General features: G+C 54.8%; 1 pseudogene; it reads right to left on the minus strand.

Annotated features, from left to right (window-relative positions):
- Window positions 1-5,741: 5,741 nt before the first annotated feature.
- On the minus strand, window positions 5,742-24,827 carry LOC144947466 (E3 ubiquitin-protein ligase TRIM11-like; annotated as a pseudogene).
- Window positions 24,828-25,300: the final 473 nt, after the last annotated feature.

Here is a 25,300-nt window from a genome sequence, read left to right on the forward strand (position 1 = left end):
GATATACAAATATAACTCAGGAATGACGCCGAAACAGGTCAATCACACACGACCAAGATAATGCGTTCCATAGACAGAGCTTCCCAACCGCGTTTGTCTTCCAGAAGCACGTGGTAGCAATAAATTACACACATAAGGAGGGCACCTTCCCTTGGGATATCGAACACCATGAAGGAATTCCAAACCATGATGGAAGTACTGTAAACACTGCTCCAAACATACCTTGAATCACTTACAGAGTCAGAACTGCAAAAAGTGGTACGGTATCAAGCTATAAGAGGTAAAATAATATGTTTTACTTTCAACCGGTATGAAAGAACACGACTTCAAAGGCCACAGTGCCCCTCTTTGAGATAATGTAACACCCCAGCCGCGAGGGAAGAGGGGGGGGAGAAGAATGCAACTGGGCAAAAGGAACCCCTTCTTCCTTCCAGATTAATTATTGAACTCAGAACACACACACGTATATCGAACAAACAACTGCCCCCACAGGAAAGAGCGAAATCAAAGGAATTCCGCTCCTTTGTGAGAAGGTGGGCAGAGGGGAGAGAATTTCACATAAAAGCAAGGACACAGATCATGCAACTCAGTACTGCGAGCGGCAGGCTCCAGGGCATAGAATCGAGATCAACCGTCGGTGTCATATCTCGCAGAGAAGAGAGGCGAGGTGTTGCTAGGTGCTGAGTTCGGCATGGACCGACAGAGTATCGCTGAAAGTTTTATTCTACATTCATCCTGATGTCTTGAGTCGCTTGCAGAGTCAAGGATTGCGATAAGTTGTATTGTACTAAGCTATCAGAGTTGCGTAAGATGTGTGCTTACTACAATTTACAATTTTTGAGAGTGAGCGACCCAGCCAGCGACGAGCAGCTCACAGCAGGAGCCCTCTTGGAAGAAGGGCGGAGAGCACGGAAGTTGAGCAACGACAAGGCGAAGCCCTGAAGGAAGGGTGGGAGAGGCACCACTGAATGCCAGCGCGATGCTGGCAGCTGCCTGCCAAAGGAGAGAGACTGGAGCAGTGGAAAGAGTTTGAGCCAGCGCAGCCCTGAAGAAGAGCGGGTGTCTGTGTGAAGCTGGCAGCTGCCTGCCAAAGGAGAAAGAACGGAGCAGTGGAAAGAGCCTGAGCCAGCGCAGCCCTGAAGTAAGGGCGGAAAGCTCCAAGCATCGGCCAAGCGAGCATCGCACAGGACCAGCAGCAGAGGACAAGCTGCGAGTGCAATCGTGCATCGCCAGAGAGCACGGAGCAGGAGAGAGAGCGTGCAACCAGCGCCACCAAGCAAGAGTGTCGGCACCGGCGACCAGCGGACGAGGTGCGAGCGCAACAGGGCACCTTCAAAGACAAGCGTCGTGCCAACACAGCTCATCCAGCAGCAGACAGGCCTGCCGCCGAGAGAGAGAGCCATGTGTATGACACGCCCACACTCACACTCCCACGACTCATCACCCAGTAGGGGACCAAGGCATTTTTTTACAAGAAACGTCCCACCTCGGCGTCTGCTTAACGCAATAGTTGAGCAAGGAGACAATACACCAACACACACATAACGCACATATCGGGACTAATAAGAGTACTCCAAAAGTTATTCTTGTCGATTTAAAGCTTTCGTGACTGCAGGGATTCATCTTCTTGGTTCTTTCGGTAAAGTCACGTAGAAGGGAAGTAATAAAAAAAAACATAATAAAACAATTCTCACGACGTTTCGGCTACAACGCAAGCAGCCGTCTTCAGGTGAAGAATGAGACACTGCCAAGCTAGGAGCTTATATATAAGCTGAGTTGGAGGTGGAAGAAGAAGAGAGCCTTAACAAAAGAATGTGCATATCAAGAGGAATTTAGCATATTCATGGGAAATGCGTAGGAGGTGGGCGGGGGGGGTTTCAAAGTCATATTATGCCCATGCATTATGCAGGATCAGCAGCACCAAAGGGAGGGGGGGGGTAGCATTAACAAAGGGAGGGAATGTTAATAGTATGTAGAAGCAATGAAACATGTGAATGGGAAAACGGTGGCAGGAGATCCGCAGCGGAGCAAATAATGCATTCCCTGTGGAGAACACAAGATACACAGTTAATGCCAGTGAGTAGACTGCGGTCTGAAAGTCACCATAAACGTGAACAACAATCAGTTAAGATTCGAAGTGGTTTATTATGTCCTTCCAATGATGGCTGAGCCACAATCCATCTTCTCGGTTGAAATTGTCTCTGTGTTTGTATATGTGGATCGCCTCATGAACGAATCTCTCATGGTAGCCAGATGGCTTGCAGAGAACCTCTGTCTTGGAGAAGTCAATGTCATGTGAACCCACTGAATTGTAACAGTGATCTGCCACAGCTGAGGTGTTTGTCCTACCGTGTTTCAGGTCAGCTTTATGTTCACGGATGCGGTCCGAGACATGTCGTTTGGTTTCTCCAATGTAACTGCTACCACAGAGGCAACTTAGTTTGTAGACGCCAGGGTACTGTATGTCTGGAACCACGTCTTTTACAGACGGAACCAGATCACAGATTTTATGTACTGTGTTGAATCGTACCTGAATCTTGTGTTTAATCAGGATTTTGGAGATCTTTTTTGTGACCCCAGCAATGGGCTCCCCCCTATCTCCGGTTGTAGCCAACATTTTCATGGAGAAATTTGAGACTGACGCCATCCAGACCGCCACTCTACACCCGACCTTATGGAAGAGGTACGTAGATGACACTTTTGTCATCTGGCCACATGGCCGGCCTGCTCTAGACAAATTTCTCGACCACATCAAGTCCATACACCCAGCCATCAGATTCACCATGGAAGTCGAAAAAGATGGCAAGCTACCCTTTTTGGATGTCCTAATTAAAAGGAGACCTGATGGTTCAATGAACCATTCTGTCTACAGGAAAGCCACCCATACGGATGCCTACCTAAAACCGGATTCCCACCACCATCCATCCCAGAAGAACTCCCTCATCAAGACTATACCATAGAGCCCAATGCATCTCCGACCAGGAACACATTGCCAGTGAACTCAAACACGTACGCCAAGCTCTTAAGGCTAATGGTTACTCCGACTACACAATCCGCAAGGCCATCACTCCAACCGTCAAGAAGGATCCTGCTGAGGAGCCTTTCAAAACCATCACCTTACCCTACATTGCTGGGGTCACAAAAAAGATCTCCAAAATCCTGATTAAACACAAGATTCAGGTACGATTCAACACAGTACATAAAATCCGTAATCTGGTTCCGTCTGTAAAATACGTGGTTCCAGACATACAGTACCCTGGCGTCTACAAACTAAGTTTGCCTCTGTGGTAGCAGTTACATTGGAGAAACCAAACGACATGTCTCGGACCGCATCCGTGAACATAAAGCTGACCTGAAACACGGTAGGACAAACACATCAGCCGTGGCAGATCACTGTTACAATTCAGTGGGTTCACATGACATTCACTTCTCCAAGACAGAGGTTCTCTGCAAGCCATCTGGCTACCATGAGAGATTCGTTCATGAGGCGATCCACATATACAAACACAGAGACAATTTCAACCGAGAAGATGGATTCTGGCTCAGCAATCATTGGAAGGACGTAATAAACCACTTCGGATCTTAACTGATTGTTGTTCACGTTTATGGTGACTTTCAGACCGCAGTCCACTCACTGGCATTAACTGTGTATCTTGTGTTCTCCACAGGGAATGCATTATTTGCTCCGCTGCGGATCTCCTGCCACCGTTTTCCCATTCACATGTTTCATTGCTTCTACATACTATTAACATGCCCTCCCTTTGTTAATGCTACCCCCCCCTCCCTTTGGTGCTGCTGATCCTGCATAATGCATGGGCATAATATGACTTTGAAACCCTCCCGCCCACCTCCTATGCATTTCCCATGAATATGCTAAATTCCTCTTGATATGCACATTCTTTTGTTAAGGCTCTCTTCTTCTTCCACCTCCAACTCAGCTTATATATAAGCTCCTAGCTTGGCAGTGTCTCATTCTTCACCTGAAGACGGCTGCTTGCGTTGTAGCCGAAACGTCGTGAGAATTGTTTTATTATGTTTTATTTTTATTATTTTATTACTTCCCTTCTACGTGACTTTACCGAAAGAACCAAGAAGAGTTATTCTTGTGTTTCGAACAGGGCCATCCTGAGGTGGTGTGTCAAATATTAGCTGATCATGAAAAGCATTGCTGCCCATTGATTAACGTGGATACAGTCATTAGAAGTATTTTAGTCATTCTTGTTAATTGTTTAATCTGTACCAATGATTTGATGGTTGTTGTGGTTGTTGTGGTGGTTGTTGTGGTGCTTGTGGTGGTTGCTGTGGTTGTTGTGATGGTTGTGGTTTTTGTAGTGGTGGTTGTGGTCGTGGTGATTGTTGTTGTAGTGGTGGTTATTGTGGTGATTGTTGTTGTGGTGATGGTTGTTGTGGTGGTTGTGAAAGTGATGGTTATGGTGGTGTTTGTGGAGGTGATTGTTGTCGTAGTGGTGGTTAATGTGGTGGTGATTGTTGTTGTAGTGATGGTTGTTGTGGTGGTTGTGAAAGTGGTGGTTGTGGTGGTGTTTGTGGAGGTGATTGTTGTTGTAGTGGTGGTTATTGTGGTGGTGATTGTTGTAGTGATGGTTGTTGTGGTCATGGTTGTCGTAGTGGATGTTGTGGTGGTTGTGTTGATGATGGTTGTGGTGGTTGTGGTGGAGGTTGTGGTGGTGATGGTTGAGGTGTTGGTTATGGTTGTGGTGGTGGTTGTGGTGGTTGTTGTAGTGGTTGTTGTAGTGGTTGTGGTGGTTGTTATGGTGGTTTTGGTGGAGGATGTGGTGATGGTTGTGGTTGTTATGGTGATGGTTGTGGTGGTGGTTGTGGTGCTGGTTATGGTGGTGGTTGTGATGGTGGTTGTGCTGGTGGTTATGGTGGTGATTATGGTGGTGGTTGTGGTGGAGGTTGTGTCGGAGGTTGTGGATGTGATGGTTGTGGTGGTTATGGTGGTTGTAGTGGTGGTGGTTGTTGTGGTTCTGCTGGTGGTTGTGGTTGTGGTTCTGGTTGTGGTGGAGGTTGTGGTGGTGATGGTTGTGGTGGTAGTTGTAGTGGTTGTGGTGGTGGTGATTCTGGTGGTGGTTGTCGTGCTGGTAGAGGTTGTGGTGGAGGTTGTGGTGGTGATGGTTGTGGTGGCGGTGGTTGTGGTGGTCGTGGTGGTTCTGGTTGTGGTGGAGGTTGTGGTGGTGATGGTTGTGGTGGAGGTTGTTGTGGTGGTTGTGGAAGTTGTGGTGGTTGTGGTCGTGGTGGTTGTGGTAATGGTGGTTCTGGTGGTGGTTGTCGTGGTGGAGGTTGTGGTGGAGGTTGTGGTGGAGGTTGTGGTGGTGATGGTTGTGGTGGCGGTGGTTGTGGTGCTTGTGGTGGTTCTGGTGGTGGTTGTAGTAGTTCTGGTGGTTGTGGTGGCTGTTGTGGTAGTTTCAGTAGTTGTCGTGGTTGTTGTGGTAGTGTTTGTGGTGGTTTTTGTGGTTGTTGTGGTAGTGGTTGTAGTTGCTGTGGTGGTGGTTGTGGTGGTTGTAGTGGTGGTGTTTGTTGTAGTGGTGGTTGTTTTGTTAGTGGTTTTTGTTGTAGTCGTGATTGTTGTTGTGGTGGTTATTGTTGTTTTGGTGGTGATTGTTGTTGTGGTGGTTCTGGTGATGGTTGTTGTGTTTGTGGTGATCCACCAACACAACACGAGGGTGGCGAGCGCCGTGCGTCGATTTTTCTGCCCTCTGCGCTGTTCACGTTCACTTCTCTCAGGACGCACCACTCAGATCCACAATCCTCACTGAGGCACCGTTAAACCCCACCCACAGCCCAGGGTGTAGGGGCTGAGGGAAGGTTTGGTGAAATGAGTGCAACGGTGCCATAGAGTCAGCGCTGTAAAACGACAGCAGCCCCGCGTCCCAGTCCAGATGAACCCCAACTCTCTGCGGAGGCTCCGGCACCGACAGTGAGGTCGCTACCCCACCATGCCGCACTGAGAATCTGGCGCCACGTTTCTGTAGACACCAGGAGACGTCACTCCCTCCCAGGCCGCACTCATCACCACGCCCTCTCCGTGGGATTGTCCCGTACGCGACTCCAACCCGATACCACCCCGCTCTCCCCACGTCCACCTCCCAGTAGTGCCGACCCGACGAGAAGCTCTCAGAGCACAGGGCTTGTGGCCAGCACTCAAAGCGGTGTGGGTGATGGGGGCGACCCTGGGGAACATCGCTCCGTGTCACCGTCCTGAGATCCGAGGAAATCTGGAGGAGGTCGTCGTGGGCTGATTTTGTGTCCAGAGTCGGTGAGCATCCATCTGTGGAGAGGACAGTGACGACGCCCGCATAGCCGTCACTACAACTCGTGTACACACACATACGCGGCGTGTACACACACACACACGTGGCATGTACACACACACACTCACGTGGCGTGTACACACACACACACGTGGCGTGTACACACACGCGCAGGTGTTGTGTTGTCTGTTGTGTTGTTGTGGTCATACCGCAGTACGTGATACGTTGATACGTAACACTGATCATCACATGTATGACAAATAAATACAGGACTGGTATTCATTAGTACTGGTGTACACATACTAATATTCGTTAGTATTAGTGTACACATATTAGTATTTGTTAGTATCAGTTTACACATACTAATATTTGTTAGTATCAGTGTGTAGAGGAGTAAAATAGGGACGTGACGTCATGCGCGCTGGGCGGCACAATGACGTCATATCTCCTCTAGTACTTAAGGGGGACCCCGTGACATAAGCAGGGTCGTAGCGGGAGTCTAGGGTCGGAGTAACGTGAAACGGGGAGCCAGGGGCAAGGGGGTAGGAATAGGGGATTGCACAGTGCCAGGGCTGGAGGTGGCTGCGCTACTCGGTCGGCCGTGTTGGCTGAACCCACGGCCGGCGCAGAGGAGGCAGCACGGGGCAGCCGGCTTTGTCGGGAACCAGTGGGACCTAGCCCGGGACCCCTAACCCCTGGGAAGTTGTTACACCCGTGTGTTATTTGCAATATCTTAATAAACCTTCCGGCGAAAGCCCTTAACTTACACGTCGTCTCAGAGTCGTCGTCGATTAGTTATCTACAACTGGTGTTAGAAGTGTCTGCCCTGCCGCCGCTATGTCTAAATTGGGCGCGCGGCATAAGAACTCACCGGCAGAACACTTAGAGAGTACCGACGATGTGGAGGAGGCTCCGGCAGTGACCCCGGGGCCCGTGGCCCCAGAGACGAGCCCCGGGGAGAAGAACTCGGCGGGGCAGGAGGAGATGGCGGTTGGGGGTCCCAGCACACCGCTGCCGGAAGCGGGGAGCACCTTTGCGGAGCAGATACAATGGGGGGATGGTGCAGCTCTCCGCCACGATCACCGAGGTGGGTGCGCGGATGCCCTCACACGGCCCACACTCGGAGTTGGAGCGGCGGATCCCCGCCAATTTGGCAGCTGCTAATTTTGAAAGCGGCACCATTTCCACACCGGGTGCGCCACGGGAGATGGCCACCATGTTGGTGGCGATGCAGCCAGCGGCGGCCATGTTGGCCGGGGCACCGCAAATGGCCGCCATTGTTGCTGCGACGCCGCGAGTCGGTGCCATGGACGCAGCGACGCCGCTGTTCATCGCCGGCACAGCCGCTGTTCCTCTGCGCGCCGCGCTTGTGGAGCTAGCCGCCGGCGATGACGCTGCTCCGCACCACGCTGCGCCCTCTGGGGGGGCCCCAGGTACGTCCGTGGGTGCCATCCTTGCCGCGCCACCGGAGTGGGCAGCGGCTTCCACCGCTGCTCCGTGTGTCACTGCTCCGCCAGGATGGGCCATTGGTGCCGCCGCGGCCCCGCACATCGCCGTGCCGCCGGAGGTTACCGCGGCTGCAACCGCGGCTCCGTATCATGCCGCTGCATCTACAGCATGGCCCGTGGAAGCTGCACCACCGTCACCCCTTGCCGCGTCGCCGGGGTTGCTGCAACTACGGCCGAGGCTCCGCACCTTGTCGCGCCGGCAGGGTGGGACGCAAGGGCCGCCGCGGCCCCGTATTATACCGCCGCCCGTGGAGGCCGCAACACCGCCGCCCCTTGCCGAGTCGCGTGAGGTTGCCGCTGCTGCTGCCGCGGCTCCGCACCTCACCGCGCCAGTGGGGCGGGCCGCGGGAGCCGCCGCAGCCCCGTATAATGCCGCTGCGTCTACGGCATGGCCCGGGGAGGCCGCAATGCCGCCGCCCCTTGCCACGTCGCCGGGGGTAGCCGCGGCTGTGGCCGCAGCTCCGCACCTCGCCACGCCAGTGGGGTGGGCCGCAGGGGCCACCGCAGCCGCGTATCATACCGCCGCGTCTACGGCGTGGGCCGTGGAGGCCGCGGGAGCCACCACGGCTCCGTACGCCGCCGCAGACAGGTGGGTCGCGGGCGCTGTGGTGCCTCCACACCTCGCCGCGTCTTACGCATGGCCCACAGTGGCCGCAACGCCACCGCACCTTGCCGCGTTTCCAGCGTGGCCTATGAGTGCCGCAATGCCGCCGCTCCTCGCTTCGTCACCGGAGGTTGCTGCTGCTGCGGCTCCGCACCTCGCCACGCCGGCGGGTTTGGGCCACGAGTACTGCAACGACTCCGCACCTCGCCATGTCTGCGGCATAGCCCACGGGGGCCGTATCTCCGGTGTGGCCTAAGAGTGCAGCAACGCAGCCGCCCATTGCCGCATCTCCGGTGTGACCTACGAGGGCCGCAACGCAGCCGCCCATTGCTGCGTCTCCGGTGTGGCATACGAGTGCCGCAATGCAGCCGCCCATCGCCACATCTGTGTTGTAGCCCTCGGGTGAGCTGCGGGGCTTCCACACTTTGCCACGCCGTGTGGCCAAGGGCTGCGCCGGTTGCCCCACTTCGCGCCATTCGTCCCAAAGGGTAGCGACTGGTTGGCCTTCCAGGACCGGTTCGAGGCGGCGTATGTGTCGTTCGGCTGGCCCATGGAGGAGGCGTTGCGGGCCCTTCCTACCTGTTTGGATGAGAGGGCACTGCAGGCTTTCAAGTCAATCCCGCCGGGCTGATAAGGCTACGCTTCCGGCGGCTTATATTCAGATGGCCAATGTCTTCGAGCCACCATCCAGTGTGCGCCTGAAGTTCTCGCTACGGCGGCGGGAGGAGGGGGAACTGCCATTGGCCTTCCGCTGTTCGCTCCTGGCCATGGCACAGGCCACATACCCTGACCTGGAAGGCAGGGCACTGGACTATATGGCCCTGGAACAGCTACTTGACCTTGCACGGGAGCTGGGGATCGCTTTGTCGATCAACAACGATCACCAGATCACGTCCTTGGCGGTGGCCGAGAACATTCAGGTGCACCTCTCCCTCCGCCAACAGCCCCGGATGGCGGCGTGAGTGGGGGTCCCGGCACCAAAGGGGGGAGCCGCCTCTCAGGGAGTGGACACCCTCGTGGCCCTGGCAATGCCTGAGCATCGCGGAATGAGTGGAGGTGGTCGCCGTCCGGAGCAGCAGGGACGGCCGAGACCTTCCCGTCCACAGGACGCTGCCGCTGTGGTCTGCTTCTACTGTGGCCAGCAGAGCCACATTGAGCGGGGCTGCCGGAATGCCCCGGGAGCCTTCAACAAGCCGTCTCTGGCCCCTCCCGGTCCCTCGTCAGCATCGGGCCCCGGACCCCAGGTGAGTCGCGACGCATCACCCGCACAGCCGCTACCCTCACCTCATGCATCTAGCGAGGCTAGGGCCCATCATCATGGGGTCATCCTTGAGGGGTCGGTTGCACCATTGTTGTCACCCGTTGGGTGGCCCAGACAGACCCGCCATTGGGACGCGCTTGTGCACCGGCTGGTGGCGGCGGCTGCCGGCTCCTCAGCGTTGGCGGTATGCGTGCAAGGGGTGGAAGTTCGCCTCTTGGTGGATACGGAGGCATCTGCCACCATTATTTTGGAGGCCATCTTCGAGCTGCTAGCCTGCAGCGTCTGTCCGTTAAGGCCGGTTCACGGGGCTTGTGCCGTACGTTTGATGAGCACTTGCATCGCCTTGAGTCTGTGTTCGTTAAAGTGCGTGCTGCGGGCTTGAAATTTAAACCCCAGAAATGCCATGTGCTGCAACCACCTGTGAAGTATTTGGGACACATTGTTAGTGCGTCAGGTGTCGCTACGGATCCAGAGAAAACGGCTTGTGTCCAGACGTGGCCGACTCCCACATCTGTCGTGGCGGTGCGTAGCTTCGTCGGCTTCGCATCGTACTATTGTCGGTTTGTCCGCGAATTTTAAACAATTGCGAACCATAAGCTCCAAGCACCAATTGGAGCAGGTGAGCCGTTGTAGGAAAGCACCTTATTGGCCGGGGGCTGCCCAGCATGAGGCGGGTGGTAGCTATCCATTGGGGTGCAATGACCCCTCCCACCGACGATGGCAACCCATGGCGCCCATTTTTTACGCCAATCTAAAATGATCTCATAACCCGTGACTGCTACCATCCGTGTTTCTTGGCCATGATTAGGTGGCCAAGGAGTGTCCTCTCCCCATTTTGCACCTCTTGTTGGCGCAAAGCCTGGGCAGGTTACTCTGGAAATCCTGGGTTGCCCATGCGTCAGGATCCCCCCCTCGGCCTTGCTGGTGATGTCCAAAGGAGTGCATAGCACGACGTTTGGTACCAGCTTGGTTGCAGGGGCTACCGGGAATGTGCCGCAGTGCATCGCAAAACCGCCTGAGGGGCCCCACTCCTGATTTTCTGTAGGGGTTTACTCAGTTAGCTGAGACACTCACAAGGCAGTGAGAAAACCGCGTGGCCCTGGGAGGGGCCCTTACCAGGTATTAACAGCGGGCCAGCTGTGCCTGGGACTCGCGTAAGGCAGGGTCGTCACGCCCTGAGGTAGTTTATCACAAACTACCCGCTACACTAACAGTACCAGGGGTGTGTGTACAGTGGCAGTGAACAGTGGTGATGATGCCAGTGTAGTGTTGTGGATTCTGGAGACGTCGGGGACGGATCTTGGAGGCAACACTATTTATTAACACAATACTCGGCAGTACAATCCCGGCACACTCAGGGCAACGGCCCTTCTATAACCACTGCCTGGGGAGGTACTGCCTCCGGGCTAACGTGCTCTAACACGGGACCACAACTCTGGGACCTCCGGCTATGGGTGCCTCGGGGAGGCTACTCTAACCCGACTCAGCCGGGTTCCGACCACTGGCCCACTCAGATCCAGCCCTCACAAGGACATCGGGCCGGGGGTTCCCGGGTCTCACCAGTGAGCCACACAGAGTCCCGGCCCTGACAAAGTCAGCGGGGCTAAAGGTCCCAGGGTCCTATCTACCTGATCCTCTTGCTTGTCTTGGACTGGCCCCGGACCCTTCCAGGGGTCCGGCTTTTATACACAGCCTGGGTACGTCAGCCTACCTTCCTGAAGGTTCCAGAGGGGGCTCCGGGGGATCCCAAGACACCCAGCAGCCCCCTCCCATTGGGAGGGGTCTCGGGGGATCTTAGAACACCCCACAGCCCCCTCCTGCTCTGGGGCTAGGGATATAGCGACTGCCCCTGCTGGACTGTGTCTGCCCCTACAGGTAAGTGTACACAGCCCATTTACATCGCTACACCAGCACCACAATGTGAATGCCACTCTCACAGCATCTCTCTACAAACACGACGACTGTACAATGGCCACCACAGCCTTGCACACTCACATCCACGCACATACATTGTGTCACTCCGCTTCTGGATGAGCGCCTCCCTGCGCCGTGCGCTTCCTGAGGGGGGTTATGTGACCATACTTCACTGCTCTGGTCGGTGCGCATTGGCGATGGTGGGGATCATGAATGTTGAAGCATAGAAGTACAGTACAACAATGGTTCACGCTGCACTTCCCTCTGCTGGCTTGATGTGTAGGGGTTATTACGGGAGGAAAGGCGGACGGGAAACACAGGGGTGTTTGCACCCACACACACGGGTGTCTACACCAACGTCCGCATCCGTTAACCACTGGGGGGCCATGGGGGCTCTGTGATCCCCCATAACCCCGCCCCTCCGAGGGGATCCCTATAAAAGGCAGGGAGCCAGAGAGCTCGAGGCCAGTTTAACAAGAAGCTGACCAGTGAAGTCTGAAGACCAGCAGACTAGGCCCTGGGACTCCCCTGTCTCGCTGCCCTTGTCAGGGCCGAGCTGGGTAAGCCAGCGGTGCGGGCCAAGAGCTTCCGGACCTCTGCTCTTGTAAGGGCAAGGCCGGCTTAGCTGGGTGCCGGGATCTGTGCTTACCAGGGCCAGATCAGTCAGCCTCCCGTAGCCTATTAGAGGAGGACCGGGAACAGGACAGGGGGCTTAGTACTAGGGGTGGTTTCCCAGCTAGTACGGGTGAAGGGGCCGTTACCCCTTCAACTATTGTGTCTGTCCCTGAGTTAATAAAAAGAGTGTGCCTCAACTCCGTCGTCCGTCTCCCTGCAACTCACTACATCTGGCGTCAGGAGTGGTCCAAAGCATGGATACGAGACGGACGACTCGTGCCCAAGACCCCGGAGAGGACGACGACGAGGGAGAGGCGAAGCAAGACATCGCCGCCGACGTACCTGCACAACCGCTGCCGGCTCCAACACCTGCGGGACAATCGGAGAGGGTCGGGACGTCGGCTGATGAGTTGGCGTTAGCCCACTCCCGACTGGCGGAGCTCCTATTTGCAGCGGCCGCCATGCTGGAGCAGATAACTCGCCTGGGGCCGGGGGGAGTGGCGTGGCGGGAAGACAGACAGCGCCCGCCAGAAACTCCCGCCTTTGCGATGGGCCGGAGGCTTGAAATTCCCGCCACGGGTACAGTAGGAGCCGAGGGAGGGGCCCCAGCTCGTCACGCGGGCGGCGGGGCCCAACCAGCGAGCGCCACGTCATCGGCGGGGGCGGGTCGCAGTGGCTGCCTATCAGCGGTCACCAGGTCATCACCAGCGGACGACAGCACCGGCCAAGCTGGAACCAGCGCGTCACCGACAGCGCGACCTCCATTAGGGTCCGCCATTGCTCCCCATACTGTCCATGGACACGGTACGAGTGCTGGGAGATTATCGGAGACGGAGCCGACATTTCAGCAACCCCTGCCGGCCCTGCAGGTGTTCGTATCGAGCGGCGGCGATTGGGGTGGGTTCCAGCGCCGTTTCCTCACCCACCAAGAAATGGCTGGGTGGACGGACAACGAGGCGCCGTGTGCTCTTCCGGTGATGCTGGATGGCGACGCCCTTGGCACCCTCACCGCTGCACCCAAGTTGGCACGCTCCACGCTTCAGTCGGCGCTGCAGATGCTGGCCACGGTTTATGGGCCACCTTCCGATTGTCGCCAGCTTTTCTACGAGCGGCAGAAGGGCGACAAGGAGTCACCACTTGCGTACCGCACGGCCCTGCTGTTGTTGGCGAAGGCGGCCTTCCCGCGCATGGACGAGGAGGGGATCGATGCGATGGTGGCCGAGAAAATTTTGCTGCTGGCCGACGACTTAAACTTCGTCATCCTGTGCCAGGATGATGCGGACATGTCGTCATTACGGGCTGCAAAGCACATTCATGCCAATCTGATTTCCCAGCGGAGGAAGGCTAACAAGGCAGCTGCGGGACACACCGTGGCGGCGACCACCTCCGAATCTGAGGGGGGCTTCGCTGCGGGCCGTTCTGCGGGATGGCGGTCTGGCGGGCGACCAGCTCGGGACGTACCGAGCCACCGAGAGCAGCCCAAGTCTTCTGGAGCGCTCGTCGTGTGCTACAACTGTGGCCTCCGGGGCCACGTGGCTTCGGGATGCCGGGCTCCTCGACAACACGGAGCAAGAACTATGGCTGAGGACGGCCCTCTTCAAAAGCCTCCACAACATCCTCCGGCAAGTCGTGGCACCCCACATGTTCGGCCTGCACGCACACCCGCTTCCCTCTCACATGGTCCGACACACGATTCTCGGGGTTCGGGTGCTGGTGCGTCGGGTCGCGGCTTGATGGGGAGGGCGCTCCAACCGGGCCAATGGTCCGAGTTGGCTCACAGGGTTGTGGCTGCGTCGGCAGGGTTGTCCGTTGTCACGGGGCACATTGATGGGGTGGAGGTACGGGTACTGATCGACACGGGAGCTTCGGCGACTATCATTTCCGATTTGATTTATAATATCCTGCCCGTTCAGAGTCGCCCGTTGCTCCCCGTCGACATACCGTGTTACGCTGCAAACGGGGACTCGTTAGGTATCATCGGCCAAATTCGAGTGCAAATTTCTATCGGGGACATTAAACTATCTGGCCCGGTGTTGGTCTCCTCCTCGCTGGCAATTCCGTGCCTGTTGGGGACGGACTTTTTGGCCAAATTGCCTATCAAAATTTTGATTGACCAGGGATGCATCGAGCTTCCATCGGGCCGACATATAACGTTCCTGCCTTCCACCCCTGCCTTGCGTACTGCCTGTGCAACGGTACAGGTGCTCGTTGCTCGAATGGTGCGTGTACCCCCGGGGGCACAGATGCTTGTGCCCCTGCGGTTGCGTCGACCGTTCGCTAAAGGGGTTTCAGACCGGGGCATTATGCTGGGGCCGTCTAGGGCCAGGGTGAATGGGCCAGATTTGGTGACGGCCCAGACTATTGTTAAAGGGGATGAGGACCCGTTTAGCGCGGTCCTCAATGTCGGGACACAGACGGCGGTGGTTTCACAGGGAACCGTGTTCGCACATGCGATTCCGGTACCTGCGGAAACGCCGATCATTGGCCAGGTGGCCACCGATTCTCAGTCACAACTGCCCTCAGACATTGACGAGGGTTGGCTGGAGGCGCTGTGTGCTGAGTCACCTGACCTGTCCGACTCACAACGTGCTAAATTGCGCACCCTTTTGCGAGAATTTTCCGATGTCTTTAGTAAACACAAATACGATATCGGATGTACCAATTTGCTGCGCCACATATTGACACCGGTGACAACGCTCCTATCCGCCAAAATCCTTTTCGGTTAAGTCCCGCCGAAAAGGATCATGTCAAATCGGCTGTAGATGACATGTTGGCTTCTGACATTATTTCTCCCTCGACCAGCCCTTGGGGTGCACCCATAGTATTGGTTAAAACGCACGATGGGTCCCTAAGGTTCTGCGTTGATTTCCGGCGGTTAAATAAGATCTCGGTGGCCGATGCTTACCCGCTTCCTCGAATGGACGAATCTCTGAATGCCCTAGCAGGATCACGATTCTTCTCCACCTTGGATTTGCTCTCAGGGTTTTGGCAACTTCCCTTGGACGATGAATCGAAGCCCAAAACGGCTTTCCGAACGCCGCATGGCCTCTTCCAATTCAATCGGTTACCTATGGGGCTCCACTCCGCTCCCACAACGTTCCAGCGCCTGATGGAATTGGTTCTCGCTGGCTTGCAATGGGAGGTGTGTTTGATTTACCTAGACGACGTTATCGTATTCAGTAAGACGTTCGAGGAACATCTTGATAGGCTTCGGGCCGTCTTTCTCAAAATGCGCGCAGCTAATTTTTAATTCAAACCACAAAAGTGCCATTTTCTACACGAATCTGTAAGATATTTGGGTCACATCGTCGGCCGGTCAGGTATCTCAACCAATCCCGCCAAAACGCGTTGTGTCAGCTCCTGGCCGACTCCCATCTCGGTGAGGGAGGTTAGAAGCTTCATCGGTTTTGCTTCATATTACCGCCGGTTTGTCGCAGAGTTCGCTTCCATCGCTAAGCCATTACATGCCTTAATGGCCAAGGGGGTGAAATTTCATTGGGGACCGGAGGAGGAGGCCGCTTTTAACTCTCTTCGTGATGCCCTGGTGGGGGCCCCGCCGTTGAGTTACCCCGATTTTTCTCTACCTTTCGTGCTCGACACGGATGCGAGCAACACGGGGATTGGGGGTGTGCTTTCCCAAGTTGTGGGTGGCGTGGAGCGCGTTGTGGCTTATGGTAGTAGAGTATTGTCTCCGGCCGAGCAGCGATACTGCGTCACCCGCCGTGAACTGTTGGCTATTGTTTTCTTTATTCAACAGTACCGGCCATATCTGTACGGCCGGCATTTCACCGTCCGTACAGATCATGCAGCATCGCAGTATGCCCTGCGTATTCACCAGCCATCGGGGCAGTTGTCCCGATGGCTGGAGATCATTCAGGATTTAGATTTCGAAACAACTTATCGCAAGGGGATTCGCCACACCAATGCCGATGCCCTGTCACGCCTGCCGGTCGCTTCTGATTGCACTTGTTTCTTGGGCTCGGGGCGTTGCAAATCGGCAAGCGACGGCCAGGATCGAGTCCTTGCGGCCGCCGTTGAGGCCCCTTCGGACGTTGACCCTATTGCTGTGGGAGGGAAGGATTCCCTACTGGGCTTGTCGGGTGCGGAGTGGGGGCGCCTCCAAATGGAGGATACTTCCCTCCTGGCGCTACGGCGTCGCGCGGAAGGATCCGGTCAGGGGAAGTCGGGCGTTGACTCATGGGGGTTGTGCCAGGGCCTCCTCATGCATTGGGACGGAACGATCCGCCGCCACAGGCTGGTGGTGCCTTCCGCGTTGAGAGGTAGGGCTGTATGGGCCGTTCATGAGCGGCTCCTGCACCTGGGCACCCTCAAAACCCTTGCCATGCTCCAGCTTAATTTATTTTGGCCGGGCATGGCAAGGGATGTGGACGATCTGTTGCAGTCTTGTACCCAGTGTGCTCAACGGAAGCCGCCAGCGAAGGGAGCCAGCCCACCACTCCAGTCTATTTCGGTCACCCGGGTTAATGAGCTTGTCGCCCTTGATATTTTGGGGCCTTTTCCTTCCACGCCGAGGGGTAATATGTACCTGCTGGTTGGCGTGGAATATTTCACGCGATGGCCTATGGCTTGGCCCCCCACCAACCAATCAGCAGCAGCCGTTGCGGAGGCTTTTGTTCAGGGCTATGTCTTCGACAAGGGCGCTCCGGAACGGTTGTTGACCGATCAGGGAAAGAATTTCACTAGTGCCCTTTAGCACGAGGTGTGTGAGCTTCTGGGTATGAAGAAAATTCGTACTTCGCCTTACCACCCACAAACGGATGGGATGGTAGAACGCCTGCATAGGACTCTTACATCCATGCTATCCCACCAGGTATCTGAGTCCCAAACCGATTGGGACCTTCAGATCCCGGGAGTCCTGGCAGCATACAGGATGGCTCCTCACGCGGCGACCGGATTCTCGCCGTTTTTTTTAATGTATGGCCGCGAAGTTGACCCGCCTGTCGCAACTCAGCTGACTATTGCCGCACCACACGCTAAATCCAAGTTGGCGGACCATGTTAAGTTTAACATCCTCCGGTTGGCTGAGGCACGGGAGGCGGCCATGCAAAACTCTGACTCTCGCCAGAAGCAGAATGAAAGGTTGCGATCGCGCCGGTCACACACACACGAATGGCACCCGGGCGACAGAGCGTGGCTGCACTGCCCCCAGGTGCCATTGGCCACCTCGTCTAAGTTGTTGCGACCATGGAGGGGCCCCGTGGAAATTGTGCAGGTTATGCGGCCTCAATGTGTTCGCATTAAATGGGGGAAGCGTTGGTGGTTCGTGCACCCTTCACGGTTGAAGCCGTTCTTTGCTCCACATGCTTCCTCTCATGACTATGGCCGAACATGTGGGGGGTCCACTGACTCCTGGAGGGCGGGGTCGCCGCCAGCCTCTGATCCGCTGCTAACTGTTCCGTCTTCAGGAGCCCAAGGACTGACGCCCTCTCGGCCGCCAGCCTCCCCCGAGGGGGTCGGCGCTGGCTCGTCCAGGAAGCCGGAGGGCCGTGCACCTGAAAATTCAACACCTGCCGCCGACCCTACCGGGTCGGGCCTTTGTGACGGGCCCGCTGCACGGACACGCGCCAAGATGCGCCGGTTGTTATGAGTTGCTTTCCGCGCGTGTTCCGCTGATGGAGGGCTCGCTCACCTTTTTTTTGTTTTTTTGTGGGTGGGGATGGGGAACCACGTTCTGTACATATGTTGCATTTGGGGGCGGTGGGTATTTATAGGGGACCGTCGGTTGTTGTTACACTTGTTCTTGTTATTGTTACGAGGCACACGCGTGTTGACTGTGTTAAGTCTTTATTCTTGGGTTTTGAGGGATTGTTGCAGCCGGGACGGCTGCGAGCTGTACGGGGGGGGGGTGATGTAGGGGTTATTACGGGAGGAAAGGCGGACGGGAAACACAGGGGTGTCTGCACCCACACACACGGGTGTCTACACCAACGTCCGCATCCGTTAACCACTGTGGGGCCATGGGGGCTCTGTGATCCCCCATAACCCCGCCCCTCCGAGGGGATCCCTATAAAAGGCGGGGAGCCAGAGAGCTCGAGGCCAGTTTAACAAGAAGCTGACCAGTGAAGTCTGAAGACCAGCAGACTAGGCCCTGGGACTCCCCTGTCTCGCTGCCCTTGTCAGGGCCGAGCTGGGTAAGCCAGCGGCGTGGCCCAAGAGCTTCCGGACCTCTGCTCTTGTAAGGGCAAGGCCGGCTTAGCTGGGTGCCGGGATCTGTGCTTACCAGGGCCAGATCAGATAGCCTCCCGTAGCCTATTAGAGGAGGACCGGGAACAGGACAGGGGGCTTAGTACTAGGGGTGGTTTCCCCCTTCAACTATTGTGTCTGTCCCTGAGTTAATAAAAAGAGTGTGCCTCAACTCCGTCATCCGTCTCCCTGCAACTCACTACAGATGTATAAACATTCGGCGTGGTGCTGGCCACCCACCCCCTCGTGTGCCGTGCCGGCCTTCATAGGTGCTGCTACTCGCTAACAGCACTTGCCCCAGTACCCAGCAGTAGGTTTTGGTAAAAAATTGAAACTGTTAAACTAATTTCATTTCACCAGGTAGGGCCCACTGATCCATGTCGCTCTCTTTCAGAAGCTGCGTCTCTCTCCCCGTGGTGGCATGGATTTTCCCTGGTTCCTGGCGTTTTCCCCTCCACATTTAGAATACATTTGCATTCAGAGGATTTGGCTGCAGCTATAAATATCCACGTGATGAGCCACTTCGTAGACCTGTCATTTTTGATAGGTTGCTTCCGAAAAAAGAGCGACATGGTTCAGTGGGTTCATTACCTGGTAAAATAAATTGAAAAGTTGATGAAGGTGGGGAGCACAAAAGTGCAGTCCAACACAGCGGGACACGCGGGTGCAAGACTGAGGAACTCACAGACGAGAGGCAGGAGTCTGTGCATGGCCCTTTCAAGGGAGTGGACCGTGATGGCGTCCAGTGAAGTAGGAGGTGGGGGTGCAGATTCCTTTGGAATCTCTCTCCTGGGACAACCACCAACAGCATCACACACAGCCTCTTTTAACCACAACATTGGAACACTCAGCATCCATAGCACCCACACATACAGCCCGTGTCTCACACAGTTCGTGTCTCACACACAGCCAGTGTCTCTCACAGAACCAATTAACTCACGCACAGCCTGTGTCTCACACACAGATCGTGTCTCATACAGCAGCAACTCACACACAGACATTGTCTCACGCACAGTCAGTGTCTAACATACAGCCTGTGTCTCTCACACAGCCCGTGTCTCACACACAGCCTGTGTCTCACGCACAGCCAGTGTCTCACACACAGCCCTTGTCTCATGCACAGCCCGTGTCTCACACACAACCTGTGCCTCTCACAGAGCCTGTGTCTCTCACAGAGCCAATTGTCTCACACACAACCCGTGTCTCGCGCACAGCCCGTGTTTCACACGCAGCCAGTGTCTCACACACAGCCCGTGTATCACGCACAGCCCGTGTCACACACATAGCCCGTGTCTTACACACAGTCAGTGTCTCACACACAGCCTGTGTCTCACGCACAGTCAGTGTCTCGACACAGCCCGTGTCTCACACACAACCAGTGACTCACACACAGCCAGTGACTCACACAGCCCGTGTCTCACACAGCCCGTGTCTCACACACAGCCCGTGTCTCACACACAGCCAGTGTCTCACACACAGCCCGTGTCTCACACACAGCCCGTGTCTCACACAGCCCGTGTCTCACACACAGCCCGTGTCTCACACACAGCCCGTGTCTCACACACAGCTCGTGTCTCACACACAGCCCGTGTCTCACACACAGTCAGTGTCTCACACACAGCTCGCGTCTCACACACAGCCCGTGTCTCACACACAGCCCGTGTCTCACACACAGCCCGTGTCTCACACACAGCCAGTGTCTCACACACAGTCCGTGTCTCACACACAGCCCTTGTCTCACACACAGCCTGCGTCTCACACACAGGATGCGTCTCACACACAGCATGTGTCTCATACACAGCCAGCTTCTCACACACAGTCAGTGTCTCACACACAGCCTGTGTCTCACGCACAGTCAGTGTCTCACACATAGTCAGTGTCTCACACACAGTCAGTGTCTCACACACAGCCCGTCTCTCACACACAGCCCGTGTCTCACACACAGCCAGTGTCTCACACACAGTCAATGTCTCACGCACAGTCAGTGTCTCACACACAGCCCGTGTCTCACACACAGCCAGTGTCTCACACACAGCCAGTGTCTCAGACACAGCCGGTGTCTCACACTCAGCCAGTGTCTCACACACAGCCCGTGTCTCACACACATCCAGTGTCTCACACACAGCCGGTGTCTCACTCACAGCCGGTGACTCACACACAGCTAGTGTCTCACACACAGCCAGTGTCTCACACACAGCCAGTATCTCACACACAGTCAGTGTCTCACATGTCTAACACACACACCCTGTGTCTAACACACAGAGCCCTTGTGTCTACACAGCCAGTGTGTCTAACACTCACATCCTGTGTTGTGAGTGTTTAACCGTGAGACGTTAAGGATCTGTACCTGCTCATCACCTCCAGGTGCCCCTGTGGAAGAGAGAGAGAGATCATGAGTGAAGTCTCTACCCTTGGACCACGAGTCTCACTGCCACTGCCCACTCTGTTGTATTGGACACAAATGGCGTCTCCACAGAGGCACTCCCCACCTGCAGGAAAGCGAGCGAGTCCCTCTCGTGCTGCAGAGCATGCAGGCGAGCGGCCGCCGCCTGGAGCTCGCCGATCTCCTGCTTGTGACGAGCGATGTCCTCGTCTATCCGGGACAGCAGCTCGCGCTCCTTCACGGCCACGCGATGTAGAGCCTCCCTCTCGTCCTCGTCCAGAGCCTTCCTTAGGTGGGCGAACTTCCCCATGACGCGATCCCTGATCCCAGCAACCGATTCCTGCGGAGACGCGAGGACGACGGTTGGCTCCCTGAGTCATGAGCCACTCCGTGTGTGCGTGTGGGCGCCGTGGTGGCTAGGAGATGTTATCTCCTTCACCTGGTATACAGCAGGTTGGAGTTCTTTCCTGACCCTGACGCCTGATGTATATTTGGGGTTCGTTCGCTCTGTGGTTGTGTGGATTTTTCTCTGGGTCCTCCGGTTTTTGCCTCGACATTTAGGATCAACGCTGCGCATTTAGAGTATTTGGCTACTATCAGTTTCCACATTACAATCAGACACTTTTTTGAGCTCTCATTTGTAATAGACAGGCCGCTTCTGGAAAATAAACTACACAGTTCAGTGGAGCCGTTCCTGGTAAAATAAAAAAATAGTTTAGTCTATTGCTCTCTATGGGTCCCTATGGGTCTCTCTTTCTCTCTCGGGGTCCCTCTGTATCTCTATTTTTGCCTATATATCTCTATGCATGTGTAGTGAGTCCAACTGAGTTGCAGACGTTGTCTTGGGAGCAACAATATTTATTACATCAACTCAACACAAGATTACGTAACCTACACTCAGGTGCTGAACGCCCATCTAACTACGCTACGGCAGAACTAGACACGGTCCCGCTATCCCGGTCCGGACCACGAGCTGGGTCCCGGATCGCGTGGCTAGAGGCTTCTTCAACCCGACTTGGACCTTCACTCACCAACAATCAAGAACCCCGAGCCCCACACGGGGACCCGTTATATTGGCCCGGCTGGGGCTGGCTTCGCCTCTTGCTCCGCCCACCTCGATCTCTCTGGCCCTTTCCCGAAGGCTTCCGAGAGCTCTTCTATACCACATGACCACCCAGCGTCCCCCATTCACTGGTGACCCTCCTCCAATATCATCTGGTCACGTGTCGGCAGGTCAACTCTCTCTCGCTCCCTCACCGGGAGCCTGCACCGCACACTGTACGTGGTTCCTCTGCTCTAACCAGCGCTCACGCAAGCCCCGACAGGGCTGGTACTGCGCCCAGTAACCAGGCTGCACGTAATTACATTATCTGTCGTGGCCTCGCAAGGCCGGCACCACACAGTGACATTCACAGTCACTACACATGTATAGGTATCTCTATGGGTCTAGTATCTCTATGGGTGTCTATGTATCGATATGGGTCTCTATGTATATTTGGCTGCTGCTATAAATTTCCACGTGATAATGATGATGTCAACCACTTGGTGGAGCTTTAATTTGTAATAGCCAGGTCACTTTGGAAAAAGAGCTATACAGCTCAGTAGGGCCTTACCTGGCAAATAATGAAATAATATTCCCTAGTGGTGAATCATGCCCAAGTGACGAGGTGCCCATGGGACTGAGTTGACCCATGCCAAGGGAGCAAAAGGGGTGCCGCTCTCTTTTTGTTTCTCCCCTAGAGGGCGCTGGGGTCGTGGATGTTGAGACTCGGGCACTCCGAGTCGGGGGGGTTCCCCACCTGGGTCCGACGAGATGTGGTGAGATGTTAACCTCCTTGCCTGATATACAGGTGGTCGTGGGTTCGACCACGACCATGATGCCTGCCTAGATTTTGGACCGAGACCTCCGGCTTTTCTCTCCACATCTAGAATCGGCGTAATCCAGGTCGGGTTTTCCCACAAGTCCGACTCGGGTTTAGAGTTCAAGGCATTCGTTATCTGCTGTGAACAACCCGCAGAGCCCAAGAGTGTCTCCGAGTTCAAGCAAGCGTTTAGAGTACCGTATTTAGAGTATTTTTCTGCTATCAATTTCCACCTGATAAGCCATTTAATTTAGCTATCATTTGTGATAGCCAGGTTCCTTCTGAAAAAGAGCTACATGATTCAGTGAGGCCTTACCTGTTGAAATAAAAAATAGTTTAGTCTATGAGTCTATGTGTATCTCTAGGGGTCTCTATGTATCTCTATGGGTCTCTATGTATCTCTATGGGTCTGCTGCTATATATTTTCACGTAATGATGATGTCAGCAAATTAGTTGAGCTACTATCATTTGTGACAGCCAGGGTCGCTTCTGAAAAAAATCTACACAGCTCAGTGGGGCCTTACCTGGTAAAATAAAAAAAATTGTTGTTGTTAAAATAAACTCCGATGATGCGATTAGGGACGGCGTGAGGTGCAGCTGTGCGGTGTTCGTGCCCCTGCGTCCGTGCCGGTGCATGACCTCCTGTGCAGTACAACAGCTGTACGAAAGCCCCACCCCTAGAATCCGTGGCACTCTCTACACTTTTGTTTTTTCCACAGGAGTGGAAGACGCAATGCCAAGAAACCCACCCTCATGGCAGACTCGCCGATGCGGATATCGAATGTGGTAAAAGTGAAACCCACTTGTAGTTAATGTTGAGTTCCAAAGTGAATTATATAGTTAGGAGGTATCAAAGTTATGAAGCTGCACGAAGTTCGCTTGAAATAATGTTGATCTCCACGACTTCCGCCTTGGGTGGAGGTGACGGGGGTCAAAGAGTCAGACCCGGACACGGTACCTGCGCCTCCTTGCGAGCGGCCTCCATCCGCTTCATGGATTCCTCTGCCTCCTTCCTCTTCTCCTCCACCGCTCGCGTCTCCTCCCCTACGCGCGTCTGTAGTGAAAGATGAGACGTCACCAGGGGGAGACTCCAGCACCCTGAGCCACCCCTCACACTGCCCTTCCCTCCACAACGACCCCTCCACAGCAAAGGCCCTCATCTCCACGCTGCCTTTGTACGGCGACTGAGATGGGGGGCACGGGTAGTGGGCAAGCTGATGCCTTATTGTAGCAGCAGCCGGTGTGAGCCGTGCTGGCTTAGTGTACATACCGACTCGGACACATGGGCCCATGTGACCACGGCTGTCTAGTTTAGAAGATAAATTCAATATAATCGTTTCTAAGGTGGCTGTGATATCAGTCTCAAATCTATGTCTACTTAATTACTTTATACGGCAAGTATGTTTAATGAAAGCCTTGGATTCAATACATCCTGAGTCTCTTTCCTGGAATGCAAACCAGAAGCTTAGCTACACAGGCAGAGAGACAGAGATTCAAAAGGGAGAGCATGAACACGCGATAATGTTTTTCATTAGATGTTGTGTAGCCGAGTAACAGATTTGGTCAGATCGTGTTATGGTGTCTCACTCTGAGGGCCTCACCTTCCGTGTTTCGTGCTCATCCTTCAGCGTCAGGACCTTGTGTCCTGTGTGTTCATCTGCGATGGTGCAAGTTGAGCAGACCAGGCTGCTCTCTACTGTGCAGTAGAATTCCAACTCCCTTTTGTGATTAGGACATCTTCGCTCATCCAAGCTCGCAGTAGGATCCACCACAGCGTGGTCTCTCAACCTGGGATTCTCCTGGTGAGGCCTAAAGTGAGAAAAACAGTAGGATATCTCGCATCTCAGGCAGGTCTTCACTGCAGGAGTGTGGCCATCACTGCAGATGTCACACACGACGGCCGCGGCCATCCCGTCTCCAACTCTGAGCTGCTCCACCAGGTTGGCGAGGGCCACGTTCCTCCTCAGCTGGGATCGTACAGGGAAGGTCGCTCGGCACTGCGGGCAGCTGAAGCTGCTCGCCGTCTCCGAGGTGGCCTCCAGGCACACACTGGGAGCAGAACGAGTGTCCGCAAATCAGCGTGGATGGGCAGATGAACGTGTCCAGGCAGATGGAGCGGCGCAGCTCACTATCCACACTCTCACTGGGAGTCGCGCTCGCCATGACTCATGGCTTCGCTGGGATCGCTCGCTGTGTGGCTCAGAGAGACGCTGGACCAGAGCCTCTCTCTTATAGCGACGGTGAAGAAGGAAGTAAAATTCTTAAAATATTTTCATTGTCGTTATTGACATGATGAGACTGCCTGGAATGTGAACCTGCATCCTATGTGCACAAACACAATGCACACGGCTACTGTACACACCTGTTGGGATTTAACTTGAATTAACAGAATATATCAAAATAATCTACTTTAAAAAAAAACAAATGGAAAGAAAAAAACACTTAAAGAAATTAGTTATTGTTGATATTAATATAAATCAAAGAGGCACAGCTTCGAAAGCTCATTCGTGAGATGATTATCGAGAGATAGACTCATCCTTCCACAGCTCAGTGCACACGTCGGTGTCTATGGTAAGACAGCAATGGATTGGGTGCCACAGTGGGGAGATGTTATCTCCCTCGCCTGGTGTACAGGAGGACCTGGGTTTTATCTGACGCTGGCTGTATATTGCGAGTT

Source organism: Lampetra fluviatilis, chromosome 45 (genome assembly GCF_964198595.1).
Source record: "Lampetra fluviatilis chromosome 45, kcLamFluv1.1, whole genome shotgun sequence".
NCBI classification, from domain to species: domain Eukaryota; kingdom Metazoa; phylum Chordata; class Hyperoartia; order Petromyzontiformes; family Petromyzontidae; genus Lampetra; species Lampetra fluviatilis.